A 25,257-nucleotide genomic window follows, 5' to 3' on the forward strand; every position below is an offset into this window, starting at 1 on the left:
TTTTTGAGAATGGAGCAAGAAGGAAATCCACGTAATGTCATGAATGTGGATATGGTACAACAAGCCCTATTACAGGGCATAGAACAAGAAAGAGAAGAAAGCCATTTTAAGCCGAAATCCACCTTTGTCCCTCAATCACCATGGGACGCGATTGATGCTTTTACAGAGGCTATGACCTTGGATTTGATTAACTATAGGAAGAGAATGACTCCTATTAGTCATAACATCACAGAGCCACAAAGGAAAGCCTTACGTGACCTCATGGGGGATAATAAGATCGTAATAAAGCCCTCTGACAAGGGGGGCAACGTGGTATTGCTAACTAGCGAATACTACCAACAGGAGGCTATGAGACAGCTGTCTGACCCCAAGTACTATTCTTTAACTACCAGCAAGATTTATGAGGAGAGCCTCAAGGAATACGACGAGCTGATTCGGAAATGGTATAACCTGCAGATGTTGGGGAAGGATGAACACCTCTTTCTGTGGAGTAATAACCCCATGATTCCGACGTTCTACCACCTTCCTAAGCTCCACAAGAACTCTACATCACCACCAGGACGCCACATCGTTGCTTCCATCTATGGACTGACTGAAAATATGTCCAGGTTCGTGGACTCTGCTCTTTTCCCCCTTGTTACTACCCTGGATTCTTATATCCAGGATACAAAAGATTTCCTGAACATAATTGCAGATATGAGCTGGGAATCCGATTATCTACTAATGGTGATGGATATCACCAGTCTCTACACTAACATTGACCATCAACATGGCTTGAATGCTGTAAGGCATTTTCTAGATAAACGTCAACTGCGCTTTGTACAGCATAACACCATGATTCTTGATTTCGTGCAGTTCTGTCTAAATAACTGTATATTTTTGTTTGGAGAACAGCTGTACAGGCAAACCTCTGGCACGGCGATGGGCACCTGCTTCGCTCCCGGCTATGCAAACTTGTTTGTTGGCTGGTGGGAGGAGCAGGTGCCCAGGAGCTGGAAGATGGGACGGGCAGGGTGGTACATTGGTACCGCTACATAGATGATCTTTTCATCGTGTGGCAGGGCACGACTGTGAGTGCAGAAAAGTATATTGAGGGTTTGAATAACAACTGCTACAATCTGCACCTTTTGGGAACAATTAGCCAAGTGGCAGTCGACTACTTGGACCTGAGGGTGTATATTGATGAGTGTCAGGTACATACCTCATTGTATAGAAAAGAAACGGCAGGGAACTCAATTCTATTTGCAAAGAGCAGTCAACCACCCAAACTTATCAGAAGCATTCCATACGGGGAACTTCTCAGACTCTGCAGAAACAGTACACAAGAACGGGAGTTTGAGAATGCAGCCTTTGAGTGCCTGGAGCGTTTCCGACTCAGAGGTTATGATGATTCCCTATTGCAGAGCACACTTAGGAGAGTCAGGAAGATTCCTAGAACCGAACTGCTCATAAAGAAAGAGAAGGAACAGCCAATTATGAATACTACTACAGAAAAGAGTAAATTTAGGATGATTACACCCTATTCCTCTGGAGCCAATCACCTCAAGGCAATGATGCGTAAAAACTGGCACATCCTGCGCACAGATAGTATGTTGAAGGAGGATTTGCCTCCACATCCTCTAGTGACCTTCAGTAAGTGTAGATCGCTGGGGGATATGTTGGTACATAGCCATTTCAACAAACCCACCACCAGGCCTAATACACTGAAGGACATGAGTGGGTTTTACCCATGTGGCCGCTGTAAAGCTTGCACAGCCAGTAAGAGAGTCCTTCGGTATGTTTAGTGTTTAGGACAAATCTGTGATACGATGTCAGAATATGAATTAGTATGATTTATGAATATGAATTTTGCTATAACCTTACACAGTTTATTCACCCCTTTTTTGTAATTGTCTACATATGTACATATATATATATATATTGCAGTATTATTCTTCACCTCTTCTATAGTTTTTCAATTTTCCGGCTTCCCCCCTCCTTTCCCCCCCTTCTTTTCCCTTCTTTCTTTCTTTACTTCATTTCCCCCCCCCCCCCCTTTTTAAAAAAAAAATTTTCTTTCTTCTATTTTGTTTCCCTTGACCAGGTAGGACGCCTCATTAACTTCGCAGCGCTTATACAGATCGCCCTTTAGTTCTGGTGGGCAAAAACGAATTTTTAAAGTACCTATTTTGCATTTGAGTTAATTTATGTTACATTTCCCCTGATTTTAATACTTAGCTAATCCCAACTACCTGCACTTTAATTGTGGAAATACACCGCGTTTTAGCGGGTCCCTGTATCCCTTTCTTTACCGACGGACATATTGGGGGAAAGACGGGACGCCTGGCGGCGCCATCTTTATTTGTGCGCTAGTTGTACAGAGGCAGCTATTTAGGGCGGGCAAATTAGTTAGAAAGCCTTGACCAGGTAGGACGCCTAATTACCTTTGCAGCACTTATACAGATCGCGCTTTAGTGCTGGTGGGCAAAAACGAATTTTTAAAGTACCTATTTTGCATTTGAGTTAATTTATGTTACATTTCCCCTGATTTTAATACTTAGCTAATCCCAACTACCTGCACTTTAATTGTGGAAATACACTGCGTTTTAGCGGGTCCCTGTATCCCTTTCTTTACCGGCGGACATATTGGGGGAAAGACGGGACGCCTGGCGGCGCCATCTTAGTTTGCGCGCTAGTTGCACAGAGGCAAATTAGTTAGCAAGCCTTGACCAGGTAGGACGCCTAATTACCTTTGCAGTGCTTATACAGATCGCGCTTTAGTGCTGGTGGGCAAAACGAATTTTTAAAGTATCTATTTTGCATTTGAGTTAATTTATGTTACATTTCCCCTGATTTTAATACTTAGCTAATCCCAACTACCTGCACTTTAATTGTGGAAATACACCGCGTTTTAGCGGGTCCCTGTATCCCTTTCTTTACCGGCGGACATATTGGGGGAAAGACGGGACGCCTGGCCGCGCCATCTTTGTTTGCGCGCAAGTTTGCACTTAGACAGCTATTTAAGACGGCCATGCTGACGCGCAGCGTGAGCACGCCGGAGTCACGCCAGAATCCAGCTTGTCTGCGCCCGTCCGCGCACGGACGGGCTCAGGGGCCAGGACTCTTGCCCAGCAGCGTGTATATACTTCATCTGAGCTACTCCAACTTGATAGAGATGGTCAATCTTTGGATTTAGCCACAATGATGACACTAGAGGAGATGTCTATAGCTAAATCCTCTACCGTCTCACCCAAATCACATCTAGGCTCATTGAAATTGACCTCTTTGAATACAAGGTCTCTGCAGAAACATAGTCTGGAGATATTCTCCTAGCTTCAGGATGAGGATATTGATGTTCTGATCCTCCCTGAGACCTGGTTAGGGGACAACTCATTGCCAGATATTATAGCCGCTCTTCCGAATGATTACGACATAGTATGGCACAATCGTGCACACAATGCTCGAGGGGGGGGAGTAGCAATCCTGTATAAAAAATCACTTACAGTAGTTAAGATACTAGCAGAAACAGCGGATCTGGCCGACGTCCTTGGAGTAAAAATCATGTTTGAGGATCTGTGTTTTGTGATTCTCACAGTCTACCGTCCACCAAACTCTACCTCAGCTTTCAATGATTTATTTATGCCCATTATACCTGATATTTGCTCAAGATATAAAAAGGTAGTGGTAACCGGAGACTTCAATTTACATTGGGATAAGGACCATAAGGAACCGGGAGCCCGATGTTTAGACATAACCATGTCTTCACTGGGCTTTAAGCAGCTGGTAAAGGCCCCCACCCACACAAAGGGACACATCATTGATCTCATCTGGGCTTTAGATCCTAAGGTGGCCCTTTTGGAAATTTCACCCTGCATATGGTCTGACCATTATTTGGTCTATTGTAACATCCCTATCGTTGCAAAGCTGATACAACCTCCCCCTAAAATGAAGAAAGTCCGTCAATGGAGGAAAGTTGATTTACAAACTTTAGTGGACAGTTTTCGGAACTTGTTAAACCAAAGATCTTTAATGGTAATTTAGACCAAGATTATAGAGATATAGTGTGTAATCTGAAGAAAGCGATTGATCAGATCGCACCGGAGAAGCTACAACTAACTAAAGGAGCAGGAAAGGGGGCACCATGGTTTACATCGTCTCTAAGAGAACATAAAAAGAAACTCCGTCAAGCTGAAAGAAGCTGGAGGAAAACTAAAGATGAAGGGGATCGAACACAGTACAAAAACTTGCTCAAAGCATATACAAATCTTACTCTGGCTACTAAAACTAACTACTACGAAATTCGGATAAATCAAGCTGAAAATGTCCAGAAAGAGACATTCAAAATTCTAACTGAGTTGAGCAAAAAAACTGAAAATACTGAAACAACAATCAGTTGCAACATGTTTCAAGACTACTTTTTTGAGAAAGTAGACACTATCCTCTCTGATATCAGGCAGAGCACAGTAATATACCTCAGGATGTTCAGACTCCTTCTGAAGTCACTATTTCACAATTTCCATTAATAGATCCGATGAGTCTTGAACAAATTATGAGCAATACAAAATCGGGCTCCCTGGCAGACCCATGCCCCCCTAGTGTCTTTCGTTTGGCACTCCCCATTCCGAGAAGACCAGATTACCTCCCTCCTGAACAATTCACTGGAAACAGGGATGGTACCAGCCAGTTTTAAGGAAGCCCGAGTGAAGCCACTGATAAAGAAGCCAGGAGCTGATCCTACCATCTTAAAAAAGTACAGGCCTATCTCCCAAATACCGTTCTTGTCCAAAATCCTAGAACAACATGTGCTGATGTCCCTGGCCTCGTTCCTGGAGTCTCACCATCTCTTCCAGGGGCGTCAGGCAGGATTTCGTGCACACCATAGCACCGAGTTGGTGATGCTCTCGGTGCTAGATGAGCTTAGGGGGATGGCTGACAGTAAAAAACTGAGCGCCCTGATACTTTTAGATCTTTCAGCGGCGTTCGATACTGTCAGCCACACCCTGCTCTTGGATAGGTTGGCCAAGTTCGGGATTCGGGATAGGGCCTTTCAATGGCTTCAATCCTTCCTGTTAGGTAGGACACAGCGGATTCAGCTGGGGGATAGTTTATCGGAGGTGGGTAACCTGACGTGCGGAGACCACAGGGCTCAACACTATCCCCAGTATTATTTAATCTTTACACACAACCATTGATCAACTCCCTGGTAAACATGGGCTGTCGCGTATTCAATTACGCTGACGACACCCAGCTGCTACTTAGCATAGAGAATACGGTCTCTGCACAGAAGTATGCTCAGGATATTCTCAGATTTGTAGTCAGTTGAATGACGGCAAATCTGCTGAAAATCAATCCTGAAAAAACTGAGGTGTTAGTGGTTTCGACCAGAAGCTCGTCATGGAGCGATCTATACTGGCCTCAAGAACTGGGTCCCACCCCAACACCCTGTGACAAGGTGAAAAGCCTTGGAATTAAGATTGACAGCGAATTGTCAATGGCCAGCCAGATCTCCTCGGTTGTAGGGACCTGTACCGGTCTAATCAGACAAATGCGCAAACTAGTTCCCCTTCTCTCTACATCCATGCTTCGCACTGTAGTTTCGGCTACAATTATCTCGAGGCTGGACTACGGGAATGCTCTCTAGCTGGGTCTACCGAAAAATCTGACCAATAGACTGCAGGTTGTTCTGAACGATGCTGCACGACTCATCTTCAGACTCCCAAGAAGATCCCATGCCTCTCCTCTGCTACAGAGCCTCCATTGGTTTCCTATTAGGCAAAGGGCAGAGTTTAGAAGCCTTTGCACGGGCCATAAGGCAGTTTATGGGCAAGCACCTGCCTACATCAAGGTGGGCTAGGACTTTAAAGAAATTCTGGTTTGAGAGTTAGCATTTAAGTAAGGAGGGTAAACCCCCAGGTGCCTATCGGGAGCTACCCTGCCTCCTTCAGTTTATTATAAGATGTGGTGTATCTGTCACAGGCAAGGGAATATCTCCTGATGCCTCGTTTAAGGCGATCCTTATCAGATATGTAAATTTCCCCAGTCTTGCTAGGTTTATTGTCTTTTGTTTCGTGAAGTATAAGGCCGTGGCTTCTCTACAGATCTTTGCCCCGTTAGCAATAACTATTGGGCAAAGAAGGCGCCGACATACATTATTCAGTTTAGGGCAGCAGCACAAGAGGTGCAGCCAAGATTCCTTGTGGAAGGAACATAGCCTGCACTCAATGTTCTCCCCCTGGCATGCCCACGATGGATTAAAGTCAGCAATGCGTAACGTAATAAGTCTCAAAATGAGAATTTTCCTGTGGACTTTTGATGACAGGGCCTCATTTAATTAGTCTGTGCTTTACTCAGAATATATGATTTGTTCAGTGGCTCTATAATGCTGCTTGAATTGAGGACTCTGGTATCTTGAGCAAAAGAAGTTTCCAAGATCTGCTTGTTTACTGCTTTCTTCCAGGCTGAAAATTGAATTTCTAATAGTCTGCAGCTTGCTGCCCCACTGCTCAGTGTGGTTGTCCCTACCTCCTTTAAGACAGATCTCAGCTGGTATCTGATTGAATCCACTGGAGCTCTCAAGATTCTGAGGTATAGCTTAATCAGATCCCCCTGGCATATCAGGTCCGGCCTTCTGCGGCCGTGCTCCAGTCTCAGTCTTGCTCGTCTGGCTGATTGCGGGTTGAGCAGCACTGATTTTTATGGTTTAGCTTGAGTTGTATTTAAGGACTCATCTAGCAATCCAGGAAAAGCCAGATGTCCATAGCTTATGGCTGGTAGCAGTTTTGCTTTTAAAACGATCAGTATCTGCTCGGCTGATCGGCTTTGCAAATGTTGGTTCAGTTGTCTAAGCAGGTGGATGATGTTGTTAGCCTTAGATTTCAGATGTTTTTGATGGGTGTTTATATTGGCCCTTTCTGAGAGTCAGACCCCCAAGGTCCGAAGTCCACAAACTATTGAGATTCAGTGCCCTCTGTGCCTTTAGGGATGCCAATCATGTACATGTTTTTGCACCTAGTGTGATTTTCGGCATCTTCGGCTCAGCTATGATGCTCCGTCGTGTGGGCAAGTAGAGCAGAGACCTGGATTGTAAGAGTGGAAACTTCAACTTCAAGTGGTGACATGCGGAATTCCGCTTCTGTAATTCGATCTGTACAATTTTAAAGATCCTTACGGAGTAGTGTTACATTCTCACCTCTCCGATTTTTGTATCTACTGTAGCTTGTGACGTCTGGATAGCTTGAAAAATAGTGGCAAGTTCGCTGGAGGAATTGGTGGATTTATTTCCCATGGTGGGACCAGGGAGCCAGTAGTGTATTGGTCTATGCAAGTTTGCAATGTTGTGGAGCGAGTAGGCTTGTCCTTACCCATAGGTGCGAGACCACTGGTCGTTTAGGACTCACAATGAAGGAGAGTAGCTTGCCATGAAATCGCAGCAGCACAAGCACCCAGCCCGTGGGTATGGCAATTGTTGTTCAATGCAAGAGAGAAGAGGTAGAGGAGGAGAGCTGGATAAAGACAGGATATCATTGTCGGCCACAGCAAGAGACCTCACTGTCCGGCAGATCACAGGAGTGAACAACTCCGGGAACACCCCGGTAATACAGCCGGCTGCAGGATGAGTCAATTGTCAAAGCAGAGGTGAGGGGGGCCAAGTAAGGCCAGTCGGATAATAAGGCAGATTGGGGAGTAGGCTGGAAAACAGCATCAAAGTTACCTCTATTATCTCAGCACAAGACAACATCCCCTGCACAGGCAGAGGTAGTGAAGCAGAATGTCCCAACAATGCAGACAAGCTGGGTCTAACTGCCAAAGCCCAAGCAGTCCCAAGAGTTAATGCACAGTACTATAACAGGCCCAGTCTTCAGTACATTCAGATAATCCCCCCTTTTTGAGGCCAAGGGAAGGCGATAGGCTCCCAAGGAATCTGAAGGCAGGGACAGAGCCCCACCACGGGACCTCGCTGGGTTGGAGGACTGTCGGGATCCTGCCACAAGTAAAGGCCCCACTTGTCACATACCAACAGCATACTGTGGTGCTTCATCCAGGCTGCTTGTACGCAGCAGTGTCAGGGAGGGATCGTGGCAGGCAACAGAGGCACCATTGCCCCGTGTCAGCTCTGGTGTGGAGCACAGCCACTGGAGTGGGTTAAGAAGCGGCATGCCTCAGAATCCTGCAGCAAGTCGGGCCCGATTGTAGTGGTCCGCATCAGTTTCCACAACACATCCCAGGAGAGCTTCACAAGCAATACCCTAATGGCACCACGGTAAATGAAAATGCTAAGGCAGATGGCCCTCAGGAGATCCGGGCAAGTCACCCATCGTCAATTGTTCCAGAGGAGAGGCAGTGAGATCGGTGAAACATCCTTTCATGGGGCCCGTCACGGAACAAGCTCAGGCAGGGATGGCCGGCTGTTAGAACAGGGCTAGAGTTAGTTCCTTAGGCTCCATGGGGGGAGAGTAGATCAATCCCCAGCAGTGTGGGATCTGAGTGGCTTTATGGCACGGCAGGGAGAAGTAGGAGGAAAACAGGCCTCCAATGCTTCATGCCGCCTCCCCATGGCCAGTCATCCTGGGCCAGCTGCAGCACTACTGGCAGCTCTCCCCACACATAACCAGCAGCACCTCGAACACAGAAGGGTGGTCGGGGGCCCCAGGGGGCAAGTGGCTTAAGCGGCTAAACAGGTCCTGGGGGACTAGCTGGAACAGCACCTGTGGTCAGGTCGCAGTCTCACATCAGCAGCCAGCAGAGTTGACACTTCTTCTCCTGCAGGTGTACGGGCAACTCTTAAGGGTCCTGCCGCACAGGGGAATTCCAATCCTATTGCATGGCACTGGAGGGTCATTTAGAAACTTCTAATGGCAGTTAAAGATACGGGTATTTGGCGATTGGACGGGTTCAGTACAGAGCTCTTTTAAGAAGCGGCCGCCATGTTGGCTTTCCAAGCCATGCCCCCTATTGTACACAGATGCATTTTACTTATGCTTTTATTCAACAGACTTGTTTTGTTTGTAATTGTAATATAGTTATGGTTTTAAATAACGGAAACAATAAAAATAGATTGATTGTTGATTGATTGATTGAAGTCTTCCTTAGGGTCCCTTTTAAGAAGTAACATTTGGAGATAGAAAGTAAATGCATTTATGACCATTACTGAGAAGGCTAATATGTGTAGTGGCCTCCACATTTGGCTCAAATATTATCCAATGTGTAAAACAAAGATGGAAGCAGAGCATTTGACATGGCTACTACAGCAGGGGATTATATAGCTAAAGAATGGGTGTGAAACATCTGTGAAGCGAGACCTGGCCTGCAGCTCTCGGTATGGTTTCTTCTACTTATATTGTAATTTGGAAACTTAGTCCTCTTGGATCAATGGAGTTGAACTAGAAGTACAACTTAGAGAATGCACTCAGTTGTAAATAAAAGTATGGGGGCTTGTAAACAGTACTAATCGTAGTCTAGGAATAGAACCTCACTCCCTCACTTGATGTCCAGCACATAAACATTATTGACTTTCACATGTTTGTAGTGAGAGGTATTTTTGTTTTCACAGATTTGCACACTGGAGTATTAGGATTTCTAAAGCAACTGGATAGCTACAAAAATGTTAGAAAGGAGATGCTGACCTCTTGACAAGGATAGCTAAGCCCTATCCATAATAAAATAAGAGAGCTGAGGTACCAGCTTGAGATGCTTGTTATAGTAGTTTGGCATTTGGAAGCCAACACTTTAATAGGAGACAAACAAACAGAGGGGACAATAAGAAAGACTGAGCTTAACTGGCTTTATTAAGATGGGCAACCCTCGAAATAGGATATGAGCCTATGGAGAGCTAACCAGAGTGAAAGATATGTACTAGGGTCTCTTAGTTTAAAAATTTGTATTCATTAATTTACATGCTGATGTAGCACCGTATTATCTAAAGTACCAAATGCTCTTACCCACCACGAATATTCACTGTTAGCCATAAGGGCAGATTTGTCTCTCACCACCTCTTCTTATCTTTGAGTTGGGGGTTGGAAGCAGGATAAAGCTCTGCTAACCTAGTACTTTGTCCACCAACACCATCACATCACCAAACCTGTCCTGGCAGCATTTTGCTGTTGGCACACATCATGCCATGAGTTCAAGCAGACAGGGAGATCAAGCAAGTGATAAAATAGACCATTAGTTTGACAAGCATGTAATGAATCACTTTGAAAACTATGGGTGTCATTGCAATTGCGGCTGCCTGCAGGTGGCAAATTCACAGCAATTGTGCAGCCAAACCTCGCCTGCTAGATTACAATGGTGGGCGGCGTGCATGGTGGAAGGAAAGTCCATCCGCCACGGGTCCGACAGCAGCAATCATTAGGATTGCCTGTCGGACCCCAGCGCATCAGTAGAATGGTGGCGCTGCCTGCGCGCAATATTGCGATGCTGCTGTAAAACTGCCATGAGAAGGCTGGCGGGGATGTACTTTGGTACAGAGTCCAGCCCGTCTGCGCCCGTCCGCGCTAAGGACGGGCTAAAGGGCGGGAGACTCCGGACCCTGGGTGGACTCGATATGTCTCCCCTGGCAGATCCTTTGTATTCTTACCAGGATCTCAATCGTTTGCTACCATGCCATTTTTCCAGCTCTCCGGAGACTCTCCGAGACGCCTTTTACTGTAACTGCTTTAACATCTGTGGTAAGTTACCGACAGCTCCTACTTTTAGGCCCCCCCTTCTTTGCCACCTCCCCTACGCTGCCTCCCCTGAAGGAATCTGGTTTTCTAATTAACACTAGATCTCCAGTGAAAAATAACATCGCCTTTAGTGATTTTGTCACAGCAAGAAAGCCCACATGGGTGTTCCTTACTGAAACCTGGGCCACTGAGTCCTCGGGACCTGACTTGGTAGAGGCTGTGCCGGATGGGTACTCTTTAGCTAGACTGGAAAGAGTGGGGCGTAGAGGAGGCGGCCTTGGAATCCTCTATAAGACCTCCCACACCTGTCACACCATTCAACTCTCCAGGCCCTCCGACCTTTTCCAAGCCCTTTACTTTCTCATAAAATCTCCCGATGCCGCTCCTTTTGTGGGTATCCTGGTGTACAGACCTCCCGGGCCCAGGACAGATTTCAGTCAGTCTCTTCTTAACATTCTAGAGCCCTATTTCAGATCTGCCAATTTGACAGTTCTGGGTGACCTACATTTTCACTTGGATAACCCTGAATCTAAAGATTCCTTGGCTCTTCTGGACTCACTATCTGCATGTGATCTCATGCAACTGGTCATACATCCTACTCATCTGGCGGGTCATATACTGGACGCGGTTTTTTCTAATGACGATAGGCTCAAACTAGACGATCCCATCCCTCTGGCTTGGTCCGACCACTTTGCCGTTCCTTTGGAGCTCCAGGTCGCCTCGATGCCTGCAAAGACTGGTGTCCCTAGTCAAACCAAATCTAGGAGGAACCTCAGGAAGATCACGAGCGCCTCGTTGGCCCCTCTGATGCAAAATCACAAAGCGGATCTTTTTGAGGATGTCAATCTAGCCGCTTCTGAATTGTCCAAAGCCATAAGTGCAGCAGTAGATTTGCTGGCTCCTCTTTCTTCTTGCTATTCTGCGAGAAAGAAACCCTCTGCACCCTGGTTTTCGGAGCCTCTTAAGCTCATGAGGCAGGGGTGCAGGAAACAAGAAAGGCTTTGGCGGGCGAGTTGGAACCTTAAGGAGAGGGATAAACACAAGAAACTCCTCAAGGAGTACAAGATGGAGATCATTAGAGTGAAGCAAGAGTACTTTGCTAACCTGACAATGGCTCTTTCCTCTCCCAGGGATCTTTTCAAAATAGTGGACTCGCTCTGCATGTTACAGATGCCGGACCCTGTAGTAAGCACCCAGGAATTCTGTGATAAAATCGCAGGATTCTTCCACTCGAAGATTGCGGACATCTATTCGAATCTTGAATCACAAAGATCCGTCGCCCCTCCTCCGCCCATCCCCTCTTCTCCGCTCTCGAAGGAGGTTCTCCCTACCACCTCTATGAGTTTGTCCGAGTTTTCGCCTCTATCTTATCAGGAGCTTGACCGGCTTTTAAATAAGACAAGGTTGGGGTCCCCATTGGACCCATGCCCTCTTAAAGTCCTGAAGGAGTGCAGAGACTCCTTACTGCCCTTTTTGCTGGACATCATGAATAGGGCTATGAGAGAGGGCACTTTTCCATCTCAATGGAAGAGTGCAGTGGTCAAACCCCTCCTAAAGAAGCCTACACTAGATCCCGAGGTGCTTAAGAATTATCGCCCCATTTCTTTGTCTCCAGCAAAGATGCTGGAGACTCACCTCAATCAACATCTGGCGGCATTTCTTGACTCCTCGGGTCTCTTAGATCGATCTCAACACGACTTCAGGAGGCACCATAGTACCGAGTCAGCCCTTACAGTTGTACTGAACAACATCCGCATGGAGGTAGACCAGGGACATACCACCGTCCTGGTGCTTTTGGACCTAACAGCCGCCTTCGATACCCTATCCCCTTCGGTTTTAACATCTCGCCTGAGGGAGATAGGGGTGGAAGGGGCGGCTTTGAGTCTGCTGGCCTCCTTTCTGGACCAGAGGGAACAGAGGGTTAAGCTGGGAGAGTTCCTATCTCCATCCCTACCTGTGCAATGTGGGGTTCCACAGTGGTCGGCATTAAGTCCGACCCTGTTTAACATCTACGTGACCCCGCGTGCCAAGCTGGTTAGATCTTTTGGGATGGAGGTAGTCTCTTATGCTGATCACACACAGATCTTGGTGTCCCTCTCCCACCTGGGTACAGGTGGGAGACCATTCAACTTCAGGAACTGCATGGAAGCAATGTCCCAGTGGATGATCTACAATTCACTAAAGTTGAACGGTGAGAAGACTGAGATCTTGGTGTTTGGCCCAAACAATAACATCTGGTCACCTGAATGGTGGCCGCCTTTGCTGGGGACCTGTCCTACTCCTATGGAGTCGGCACGGAACTTGGGAGTATTGATTGACCCCGCCCTCTCCATGACTTTGCAGGTTAACAGAACTGTTGCTACCTGCTGGGGTATCATTAAAATACTTCGAAAAATAAAACATTACCTGTCTCCTCAGGCGCGGAAGCAAGTGGTGGTAGCACTTGTCTTCAGACTGCCCAAAATGCGGCAGCCAAATTTGTGCTGGACGCTCCTAGATTAGCGTCAGCAACGGCAGCCAGGAAGGCCTTACACTGGCTTCCTATTGAATCGAGGATCATCTTTAAAACGCTCTGCCTGACCTACAGTGCACTCTCCGGTAACGGTGGGGAGGGGGGGGGAGGTGTCAAGAAACTGCGGCTACCCTATCTACCGGGCAGAGACTTACGCTCCTCCTCAAGGAGCCTGCTGGTGTTACCTCGCTTCCGTAGGAGTAAATGGGGCGGTAGGGCTTTTTCTTCAATTGCCCCTAAGTTATGGAATACCCTTCCTTGTAAAATTAAATCTCAGTCTTCCGTTTTGCTTTTTCGGAAAGCACTGAAACCATGGTAGTTTGCAAGGGCGTACCCGTAGTTAATGTTTATTTGTTCTTATGGTTTTGCTATTAGGTTCCTTGATGCCTTCGGGCTTAGTTGCGCAATACAAGATTCTTTTCATTTCATTCATTTCATGGTGGCCGATTGCGGCCCCCCTTGCTGGGGGACTTTAGTTTTGCACTGGGGGCACCTATGTACCCCCCTACATTGCCCTGCACCAGGTGGCAGGCGCTGCGTGGTGCCTACCACAAAGCGCAGGGAAATGCAAACAGTGCATTTCGTACATTGTGCCGAGTGCTGCAGCCAGCATCCCTCTCTGATATGTTAAAGACAGAAGATGCAACCGCCACTGTGGTGGTTGCATCGTAATCTCATACCTTATAGGCGGCCGTTCCCAAGCCCCGCAACAATGGCGGACAGACTTATGTCCATCCGCCATCGTAATGAGCCCCTATGTTCTTAAATGGTTTAACAATTAATTCTGCTATTAACTACAACCAAAATTTTGGTTTTAAGACACTGGGATGTTTTTTAGCGGATAGCTGCAGATTAATCAATGTTAGCCAAAAAAGAGCCAATCTCGGTGTATACGGAAAGGGGAAAAGATGACATTGGTCACGAGCACAACTGATTTCCTGACCAGGCTCCTCTTCTTGTTAATGCCCCCTGTCAATAACTAGTATTTGGAGCTGGACAAGTTGAGCAAGGTATACAGGACATAGACTGCCTTTAGTGTATATTATTATACTAGCAGCCTGTCTCGACGTTGTCCGGGTATGAATTGCTGCCAGCTAGTAGTATATTGTTTTGTGGGATTTCGTTTTGATAGCATTTCTTATCTGTGACAGGCCTGTGAAACTCTCCGATTCACAGTGCACTGCTGATGCACTTAAGAGTGCGCGTTCAGTAGTGTGTGAACTCGAGTTTCCCTACTTTATTTTTCCTTGCAATATTATATAGCGCAAACTTGACAACATGGCATGAGCACAATTTACATTACAGAAGAACACATTCATTTGTGGTAGGCATGGAGAGACAAAGCGATTTGCCTGGAATCACAGGATGTTGAGCTGATGCCGAGATTCGAACGTAGCTCCCCAGCTCTAAAGTTCCCAATTCTAGAACTTGTGGCGGGAAGTGTGTCTAAAAGTGTATGTCGGTGCTGGCCATCAATGAGAGAGACCTGTGCATTTTTCAAATGGGTGGTGAAAAAATATGAGTATGTTGCTGGAGATGTGGGCCACCGTGCCACCAATGTACTTACCGGGGGAAAGTAAACACCCATTATTCCGCAACTTTCTTTCCGCATACCATCACTCCGCATACTTTCATTAGGAAAGTACCATGACTCCGCAATGCCATTATAACGCATGGCATTACATTTTATATGTTTTTTACCACGCATACATATACAACGAAATTCGTTGTAAATATATGAATGGTAAAAGCATGTTTTTTAAAAATGTTTAGATAAGGTAAGTATGGGTCTAGGAGTATATGTTTTGGGCTACTGAGGTATATGTTTTGGGGTGTTTGGGTATTTTAAGGTTTCAGATATAGTTTTGGGTTATGGGGTACAGGGGTAGTTTTAGGGTTTAGGGATAGGTATGGGTTTGGTGTGCAGGGGTATTTTTAGGGTTCAGGGCTAGGTTTGGGTTTTGGGGTATAGGGGTATTTTTAGGGTTCAGGGCTAGGTTTGGGTTTTGGGGAACAGGGTTATTTTAGGGTTCAAGGGTAGGTTTGGGTTTTGGGGTACAGGGTTATTTTTAGGGTTCAGTGCTAGGTTTGGGTTTTGGGGTACAGGGGTATTGTTAGGGTTCAGGGGTAGGTTTGGGTTTTGGGGTACAGGGGCATTTTAAGAGTTCAGGGCTAGGTTTGGGTTTTGGGGTACAGGGGTATTTTAGGCTTATGGGGTAGGTTTGGGTTTTTGGGTACAGGGGTATTTTTACGGTTCAGGGCTAGGTTTGGGTTTTGGGGTACAGGGGTATTTTTATGCTTCAGGGGTAGGTTTGAGTTTTGAGGTACAGGGGTACAGGGGTATTTATAGTGTTCAGGGCTAGGTTTGGATATTTGGGGTACAGGGGTATTTTTAGGGTTTAGGGATAGGTTTGGGTTTTGGGGTACAGGGTATATTTATAGGGTTAAGATGGGTTAGTGTTTAAGGGTGTTGGGGTATTTTAAAGGGTGAGTAAGGGTGAGTACTGAGGTATATGTTTTGGGGTGTTTGGGTATTTTAAGGTTTCAGATATAGTTTTGGGTTATGTGGGACAGGGGTAGATTTAGGGTTTAGGGATAGGTATGGGTTTTGGAGTACAGGGCTATTTTTAGGGTTCAGGGCTAGGTTTGGGTTTTGGGGTATAGGGGTATTTTTAGGGTTCAGGGGTAGGTTTGGGTTTTGGGGTACAGGGGTATTTTAAGGGTTCAGGGGTAGGTTTTGGTTTTGGGGTACAGGGTTATTTTTAGGGTTCAGAGCTAGGTTTGGGTTTTGGGGTACATGGGTATTGTTAGGGTTCAGGGGTAGGTTTGGGTTTTGGGGTACAGGGGCATTTTAAGAGTTCAGGGCTAGGTTTGGGTTTTGAGGTACAGGGGTATTTATAGGGTTCAGGGCTATGTTTGGGTATTTGGTGTACAGGGGTATTTTTAGGGTTTAGGGATAGGTTTGGTTTTGGGGTACAGGGTATATTTATAGGGTTAAGATGGGTTAGTGTTTAAGGGTGTTGGGGTATTTTAAAGGGTGGGTAAGGGTGGGTTATGATTATGGGGTACAGGGGTATTTAAAGGGAGCAGGGTGAGATTAGTTTTTAGGGTGTAAAGGTTAATAAAGTAAAATAATAAATAAAAATTATATAAATAATGCAATTTAAAAGAATAAGGGCCAGATGTAGGTGGCCAAATACCGGTCGGTAACGGTCGATTTCGGCCGTTACCGACCGGTATTTGGAGTTTCAAATGTAGGAGGCCATAAAAATTACCGATTCTGTAAATTTACTGAATCGCTAAATTTACAGATTCTGTAAATTACCGAATCGGTAAATTTACTGAATCGGTAATTTGAGAGGTAGGTGGCACTGAAAACAGTGCCACAGGGCCTTAAGGATTTGTTAATTACCACCAACTATTAGTTGGTGGTAAATAATGAATACCTGTGTATATGCAAATCTGTGCATGTACACCTGTGCCATGTGGCACACATACATGCCCTTAGGGCAGAGGTCTTCAAACTTTTGGATGCCGAGACCCCCCTGTCAACATTTTGAGGCGTAAGGACCCCCTCCTGACAAAAATACAGCAATTAACATCAGAAAGATTTCTAGTCAACCTTTGAGAAGGGCATTCCACTCCGCAGGAATACGTGCTGCCACATTAGAAGCTCACCTGGCCCTGACCGGGAGATGCAGGGGTCCCTTAAAAACCTGGCGGTTTTGTGCAGAGTTAAGCAGTTTACCCATGCAGCTTTCCTTTCACCCCCTCCCTTCCATCCCTATCTCCTCTCCTAAACCCGGATCCTTCTCTCACTTTGCAGGCCATTTTCTTTCACCCCTTATTACAACATCTGAACTCTCCCCATTCAACCTCTCACTTTAACAATGCACCTCATCTCTCTATAGCACCTTTCTGACAAACATTTCATTTTTTTATAGTGCTACTCATAGTTTCAGTTCTGTGACCTGCATGGTACAGGTTCTTTGTAGCAGGCACATTAACCCTCTGCACACTGTGTGTGACAAGAGTGCACAGTGAGCGATGCAACAGTGCGAGAGTAGGGTAAGAGGAGTGACTGCAGGGTGAGTGAGGTGGCGTATGAATTTGGGTGCAGATGCAAGTTCAGAATGGGACAAACAAATGTATGATTACTGCTGGGCTTGTTTGAGTGAGTTGCTTATTGAGCAGTGAGGGGGTCAGGTGAGTGAAGTGTCACATGAGTGCAGGATGCGTAGTGTACTCGTGTGACTGCAGGGTGAGGTAAAGGGTAAACAGCGCAAGTGCATTGTGAGTGCAGAGTGATCACTGTGAGTGCAGGGTGAGCGGGTAAATGGTGTGAGTGCATGGTGATCAGTGTGAGTGCACGGTGAGCGTGAAAGTGAAGGGCGAGAATGAGGAGCGAGTTGTCTGAATGCAGGGTGCATTTCCATACACTTGAAGTAACTCAGCATGTTCTTGACGGCGGCATAGGGTTTAAGATCTAAGTTAAACTACTGCGGCATTAATCGGGGCTCGAGGGTGGAGGAAATAAATAATGTGCTGATCCTGCAACAAACTTACAGTCCTATGGTTAGGGTTGCCAGCAGATTATTTTGATTGCCCAGTCGGTACAAAAATAGGCAGACACCTAAAGCTGTATTTTAAGCACTTATCTGTGCAAACTTCGAACAACAAATATAAATGGAAAGCACTTTTAATTGTGTTCTAGGGCTGCCTCAATGATTCCTGACTGACAGAGCGAAAAAAGACAGAAAAGTCACATAACTAATGCATAGATACTTGTGTATTTAAATGTCTATTTAGTGTCAAGAGGAGATGTTTGCAGGCTCTTTAAACAAAACAGGCAGGCATTTTTCTTTTGGCAAACCCTACTTTATATTCCTTTTCATTAAATGCATTTACACACTACAGCAGTAAATGTAAAATACAAATGTAAGGAACAGGCACAGTGGGGGCACAGGGGGTACTGAAACCGGGGAAAAAACTAAGCCTCTGTAATCAGTTTACAAAGGCATGTAAATATGCAAATGATCTTTAAAGACCTGTGAAAAACTCGGGCGTGTTAGAGATGACTCCATACACTGCCCAGCCCAGCCCACAGCTCGAGTTACACTGCAGCAGCAGTCGGGCTGAGAGACATGACGAGGGAGGAGGGGGGGCTGAAGCCCTTGGGCCTGGAAATAAGTATGACTGTGAAGGCGCGACCCCCTTTGCATCGCTCCACGCCCCCCCTGGGGGTTGCGCCCCACAGTTTGAAGACCCCTGCCTTAGGGCAAGTATGTGTGCCACATGGCACACAAGCCTGAATCAGGGGTGCAATAGGGTGTCAAAGTGACACCCTGCCACCCTTGACTATTCGGTAATTTTACAGAATCGGTATTTGCCGATTCGGTAATTGCCATTAATTCCTGTGGGCCTCAAGGCCCTTAGGAATCAATGTCAATTACCGAATCGGTAAATACCGATTCGGTAATTACCGAATCTTAACGATTCGGTAATTGTTACCGAATGTTTACCTACATGGCATTTACCGATTTGTAAATACCAAATCGGTAAAATTTGGTATTTACGAATCGGTAAATGCCATTTACCTACATCTGGCCCCAGATGTTTTAATTAAATCAAAAAAAGTGTATATATATATATATATATATATATATATATATATATATATATATATATGTATATAAAAAAAATATATATATTTATATATATATATATATTTTTTTTTGTCCAAATGCCTGAGCTATGAGAGGTCACTCGACAGCCTTCTGCCATCTGGCTTTACAATGCAGACTGCTTTTCAGTTCCAATTAATATTTACATTGCCAACGCGTTTCAAGGTCAAAGCCTCTTCTTCCTGGGCTGCAACAAACATGACATTCAAAACTCGCTTTTCATTTCCGGTTTTATTCACCTGCCTCCTTTGGGCGTGGGTTCAGTGCACTAGATTTTGGTGCATGATGGAACATGTATTTCCTTGCTGCAAGTATTAAATGTCAACATTTCATTTGTATTTTTAAATGCATCATTATTTCCTTTAGTAGGTTAGGAGACATCAAAGCAGGCTCAATTAGCATATAGAAAGCTGTGCCCGGATGCCATCTGCCACCAGCCACCAGCCACTATGGTCTTATCTTTCAAAGGAATTTCAAAGCAGAGAAGAGAATCAGGTCAAGTTCAGCCTCTCCCTTCACTTTCATTTAGTCGTATTAAATCTGTCCTCACCATATTTCAATTTCTCTTTTTATCTAAAAGGCACCTTAGAAAGCAAACATTTATATTGTGATGTACTGTCTCATGACATTAATCTACTGATAACATTTTTCCAAAGGTCTTTGGATAAGCACAGTTATTTAAAGGTGGTGCTTTGCAATCTTCCTTCTGCAGTTAAACATAGCCATGAAGTAGCCAACTAGACGAGACCTTTTTGGCATTACAGAACCTTAACAAGACTGCTGGCCCTTATCTAGAACTAGTACCTCCTAACTACTCAATATCGTGCCACAATTGTGTTAAGTATTCATATTTATTAGATAGTAGCCGTCAGCAGGGAGGGATGGGGGATAGTTTGAAATTTCAGGTATTGTTTAATGTTTTGGATATATTGTAAACCTATTATTGTAATGGCAGGATCAACTATAACTCACAACACAGGTAGAATGTGACTAAACAAAATACTGATAGATTCAGAACCGAACAGGCAGCTATAGATATATTGTAAAGCGATAAGAATTTTGGTCTCATATGAATACATGTGTGTATATCCCTGCAGAACTGTTGATCCGCTGACTTATATGCAGAAAAATGAATAAAGTATGTTTAAAAAAAAGAGTTACATAAAAACTCAGCAAGATTCAATGGAGTACTGCCAACGGTTACAATATATGCACGCCGCGGATGTCCGGTCTAAAATTTAACACTGGTAGTGCAAGCATTGCTGAAAAATCAACATGAACAGCACCATGAAGTGGGCAATAGCGACACCAATTCTAGTTGATTTTCCTGCTGGTCAAGTGGAGAATCTACTCAAGCTGGAGCGAATCTACGCGAGAAACAGCCCTCTGACCGTGACCCCGACATTTGAAAATCGCTGTAGGGGACTCCAAATCTCGCTTGCCAACTCACATTTCTGGAGCCTCACAGGAAAATAATTCCACTACATGCTGATTGGTGGAATTTGGCCTTAACTCAGTGTTGCTAAATTCCACCAATTCCAAAGGTGGAATGAAACATTCCATCCACCCCTAATTTATTCACTAGCCCTTCTCGCCATCGTCACGTCAACCTGGTTCTCAATCAGCTGCACTGTATACCTATTTAGAAAAGGATTCTATTCACGGCTATCGTAATACTGCAATGGGTAATCCCATGCACCACCCTTCATTTTAAATTAAGTGTGTACCTGCCAGGTAGACCTCTTTGATCTTGCGGTTCCTTTGTGCTCGACATTCCCAAAGCTCATACAATATCTTTGAAGTTAAAGGTTTCTCAGACAGAGAACGGCATGAACTTCCGAGCTACTGCCTCTTTTGCTCAAGCCTGTCCCATTTCAGCAAGCTGATAAAAAACTATGGGGCATGTCATCAAGCCCCGGAGAAAAAATGATCTCCGCTTTAGTATCCCCTTTCGGACAAAAAGCGACAATAATTTTATCGCCTAATCAGCAAGGTCACGCTATTGGGTGAATCCTTGCATTATCGCCATTTTCCCCCTACGTCCATTGTTGCATCTCTATTGAGATGTAAAGTGGGCGTTCCTTCCCTGACATAACTGGAGAAATGTCGCTAAGCGACATTTCTCCAATTATAAATTGGCACGCTAACCTGCAGAGCAACAAGCAAAGTAGCAATAACCTTTGTTATCGCTACTTTCCTTACGCCTGTCTAAAAACTGACTTAGCCATGATATCCTATGTAAGGTGGATAACATGGCTAAGTATGCCTTGCCCTATCAGCAAGCTTTCGCCAAACCTTGTGCGCTTATCGCACAATTGGCAGCTTGCCCTCTGAATTTTATCGCTTTGGAGATAAGCGTTGCTGATAGCACACTATCTCTGCGATACAACTCAGAGTTGGCCGGCGATAATTATCCTCACGCTAAGAGCGCTAAATGATAATTATCGCATGGCCTTGATGATATTCCCCTACTTTTCAAATTTGTCAATTTAAAGCCTTGTATATTGTTGCATTTCACTCTTTTTCTCAGCGGCATGAAGCTTTGGAGTATATGCACTTAATAAATAATGTATACAAAAATATTGGTTTTGTAAACCACCTACTGTTTCCTCCGTTCTTGCTTGGTGTTAATTGTTTTATTATTGCAAATATTCAAAAATTCAAACAGGAAACGAAGGATGTCACTAATGGGAAAATTATGCTGTTCTCTTGAAATATTCTTCGCCTAAAATTAGAGCCCCCAAAAACTATCTTTTCATTTTTGCATAATTTAAGTATTGATGTAAATATATAATTTACCGTCGTAATTTCTATGCAGGTAAGTACTTAATCAATAATAACTCAAATCGGAAAGAAAGAACCAGAGTCCGTGGTGTTAGAGTTCTTAGGGGTTTTATTCCTTAAAAAGGAATGGTCAAGACCTGGATATCATGTTCTTCCCACCACAGGGGTGGAAGAAGGGATAGAGCAACATTTTATTGACAATACATAGCTTATATACTTAATTCATGTCATAGAAAGCAATATAGTAGGCGTAACAGCTGAGAGAAGACAAGATAACAACATCCACGTGTTACTAGTACGTAATCAGAAGGCGTGGACTAGGCGTGAACTGGAGGTGTGTGCTAGAAACGTCACAGATAAGTGTCACAAAGGGGTGGTACTAAGCAGAAAGTTGCGATGTCAGCAGAAACCGGAAGCTTGGATGCGCGCGCAGCTGTATGACGTGTGATTGACGTGAAACTGGAGGGTGCAGGGGACTTGACATTTACACTGACGGAAAGAGACAGAAGTCTGGCATGTCAGATCAACTTGTACTTCTATCATATCTGGTATCTGATGTTTGGGAACCATATTATCTGAACGGAAAAGATCTCTGGGGCAGAAGCTATTCTATACTGAATGTGAGTGCGTGTATAAGCGTCTAAGTGTCTGCATGAGAAGCGTGGGGGCAAGGGGCCTTCCATGGTAGCATGGTAACAGAGGCTATGAATTACTTGCACGGAGACAGGCCGGCCCTTTGGCTCTGCAGCTGAGGGCGATGTTTACTGAAGCTAGTAGGCAGGAATGTATTTTCGAGGAGCGGAACAGATAATTCGAAGGTTATAGTCAGTCTTGGCAGGCAGCAGGCTGAGCTGAGCGCGGTGGGCCGCGCTGGAAGTAAGTCAGAGTTCACGGGTACAAAGGCAGCCTGGGCTGAGGCTTTCAGAGTCAGAAGCCAAAAGAAAAGGCTCGATGGCAGAAATTCAGGGCCTACTTTGCCAGAGCTGAAAAACATGTAAAGTACACTACAAAAAGACGTTGGCATAGCATACTTAGGAACGGACTATTGAACCCATTCAGGGTGGGTCTGAAAGAGGACATGTTAACGTTGGACGCAAATGTATTTGCGTCTTCATGGCTGGCACAGGAGGGAAGTTACATGTACTTTAAGCTGTTACATAGAGACGGTGGGGTACGCGCTAGGGAACACAATTTGACCATAAAATTTATATTTCCTCATTCCCTCCTTGTTCCCTACGGACCCTTCATGATATATCGATCCTCATGAATCGATCAGTTTGTTCTTGTAACATCATTTGCTCTTCTTTCTTTCTTTTACGTTTTGACAGGAAACCGGAATGTTCAATGCATGAAGTGGCACACAGTCCACAAATCGCTGGCCCACACTGCAGGCACAGGCAGCAACTGAATACTAGGACTAGGCCAATGCCTAGGAAGGATAGGATCTTCCATCCCCAAGCGGTTAACGTTGTCCAGAACCAACCGGACCAAGTCCAGGTGCCTGGATTCTGATGTATCAGATTAGCAATTTTATGAAGACGTGTAATAGCTTTGTATACAGATGGCGCGTTTTCTGGAATGAAAACACAGCAACTTGACCCGATGACCTTACAGGCTCCACCTCTATCTGCCAAGATGACGTCAATAACAAGACGATTCTGAAGGACAACAACCCGCATGGCGGACTGCTCTTCTGTTAAGTTACCTAGGGCGGAGGCAGTTTCATTCACTACTGCTTCAAGTGTTCTAGTTAATCTGCGTATTAGTTTACTATTTTGAACAGGGCCTAAAAAGAAAAAGAATCCTTTATTAAAATCGGTGTACTGTTCCCATGCCGTTTCTGTGTAGTCGACAAGTGAGATATCTCTTCTGAGTCTATTCTTTACTAGATTTGTATTTCTGTGATAATCAGGAGGGGCTAGAAAAACAGGTGGCAGAAGGAATGCAATATAACAGGTACCATCCCAATCTGGAGGTAAGCGTATGTATGCGGTATGACCACAAACAAAATAGGAATGACGGATACTTTTAAAGGACGATTTACCATGATCACTGAATTCGACCACAGTAGTACATTTACTATGACCTAAGTGTACTGAACCTTTCTTCCTGACACATAATTCACCAGTGACGGGTAATACTGACATAGCAGGCAGAACTGGTGCAGTTTCGGCTTCAACAGTGAGAATCATAAGGTTAATTGTGTAATTGCTTAATCCATATACTTCATTTTCTAGATCAGTTCCTATTCTAATGGGGAGTCCCTCCTTATCAGGGTAACAGACGTCGAGCAGGACCAAGTTCAAGTTTCCCCAAACCCAGCCCCCGTCGAAAACAGCAATATCAGGATCTAAGGAGTTAATTATTTTAAACCATGCACCACAGGAGCCATTGTGAGTGAACGGGTACGGAAAGAGGGGCAGAGCTCCCTTGTAATTCTGGTAGGGAGGGAGTCGGCCACATATCCAACAGTTTGTAGCATTATTAGTCTGATGGGAATGATGAAGCATACTAATGAAAGTGTTGTTGCGCAGCGCAAGTCTGTAAGAGAGTTCATGTGGAGGTAACTCGCTAAAAGTGTGTTCAGCAGAGACATTGTAAGCAGATTGTTCACGCTTGAAAATAGGACAATAGATAGGAAGAAGTATACTTGCAAGGATAATTAGAAGACTTAGAAAGAACATTATTAACAATGTCACTATACAGTGACTACGCAGTGATTTGCAGTATATACGTTTCTTGAATTGTCTCTCTCTCTCTCTATCTCGATCTAGGGGATACATGTCAGAAACTATTTAACCGATTCACCTAGGGGAGGACTTAAACAATTAAACTGTCTGACTTGCTAGATCGGAGTTTTGATCTGTATTCTTCTTGTGGAGTTTTCTCTCGTTCGGAAACTTTGAAGTCACTGGGCTCGATACAGTCTTTGGAAGGGGTGGATGAGCCTGGGTCGGATTTCAGTTCATTACACAGTTTAACATGGCTCATGTGGATCCACCCCTTTCGGCCCTCAACTTTCACCGCTGTCCTTGTAGTAAGCAGAACGGTCTTCGGCGCTTTCCAGCGGGGCTCCAGCGGACTTTTCCGATCAAAGTTCCTTATGAGAATCAGGTCGCCTGGACGGACATCATGCGGCTTTACATCAGTGTTGTCAGGGAAGGCTGCGGCAACCTGTGAACGACATGATTGGAGTGCAGACATCAAGGAGGCAAGGTAATCTGTCAGCATATTGCAATCAACATCAGTAATTTTCTTAGGAATGGGCGTCCCCCACATATTCGGTGGTCTACCAAAGACCACTTTGTACGGGGATAGTCCTGATCTCGAATGGGCAACCATTCTCATATAGAACAGTGCCACTGGCAGGGCGACTATCCAGTCGACCCCTTTCTCTTGACATATTTTAGCAAGGCGTGTCTTTAGTGTCTGGTTATGCCTCTCTACAAGACCTGCGGCTTCGGGATGTCGGACACAATGGAATTTCCATTGATATCCTAGCAGTAAGGAAACCTGTTTCATTAATTCGGAGGAGAATGGCTGACCGTTATCTGAATACACGACACGAGGCATGCCGTACCGTGGGAAGAATTCACGAACCAACTGCCTGGCAGTGGTCGGAGCAGTATAATCT

Source organism: Lissotriton vulgaris, chromosome 2_2 (genome assembly GCF_964263255.1).
Source record: "Lissotriton vulgaris chromosome 2_2, aLisVul1.2, whole genome shotgun sequence".
NCBI classification, from domain to species: Eukaryota; Metazoa; Chordata; class Amphibia; order Caudata; family Salamandridae; genus Lissotriton; species Lissotriton vulgaris.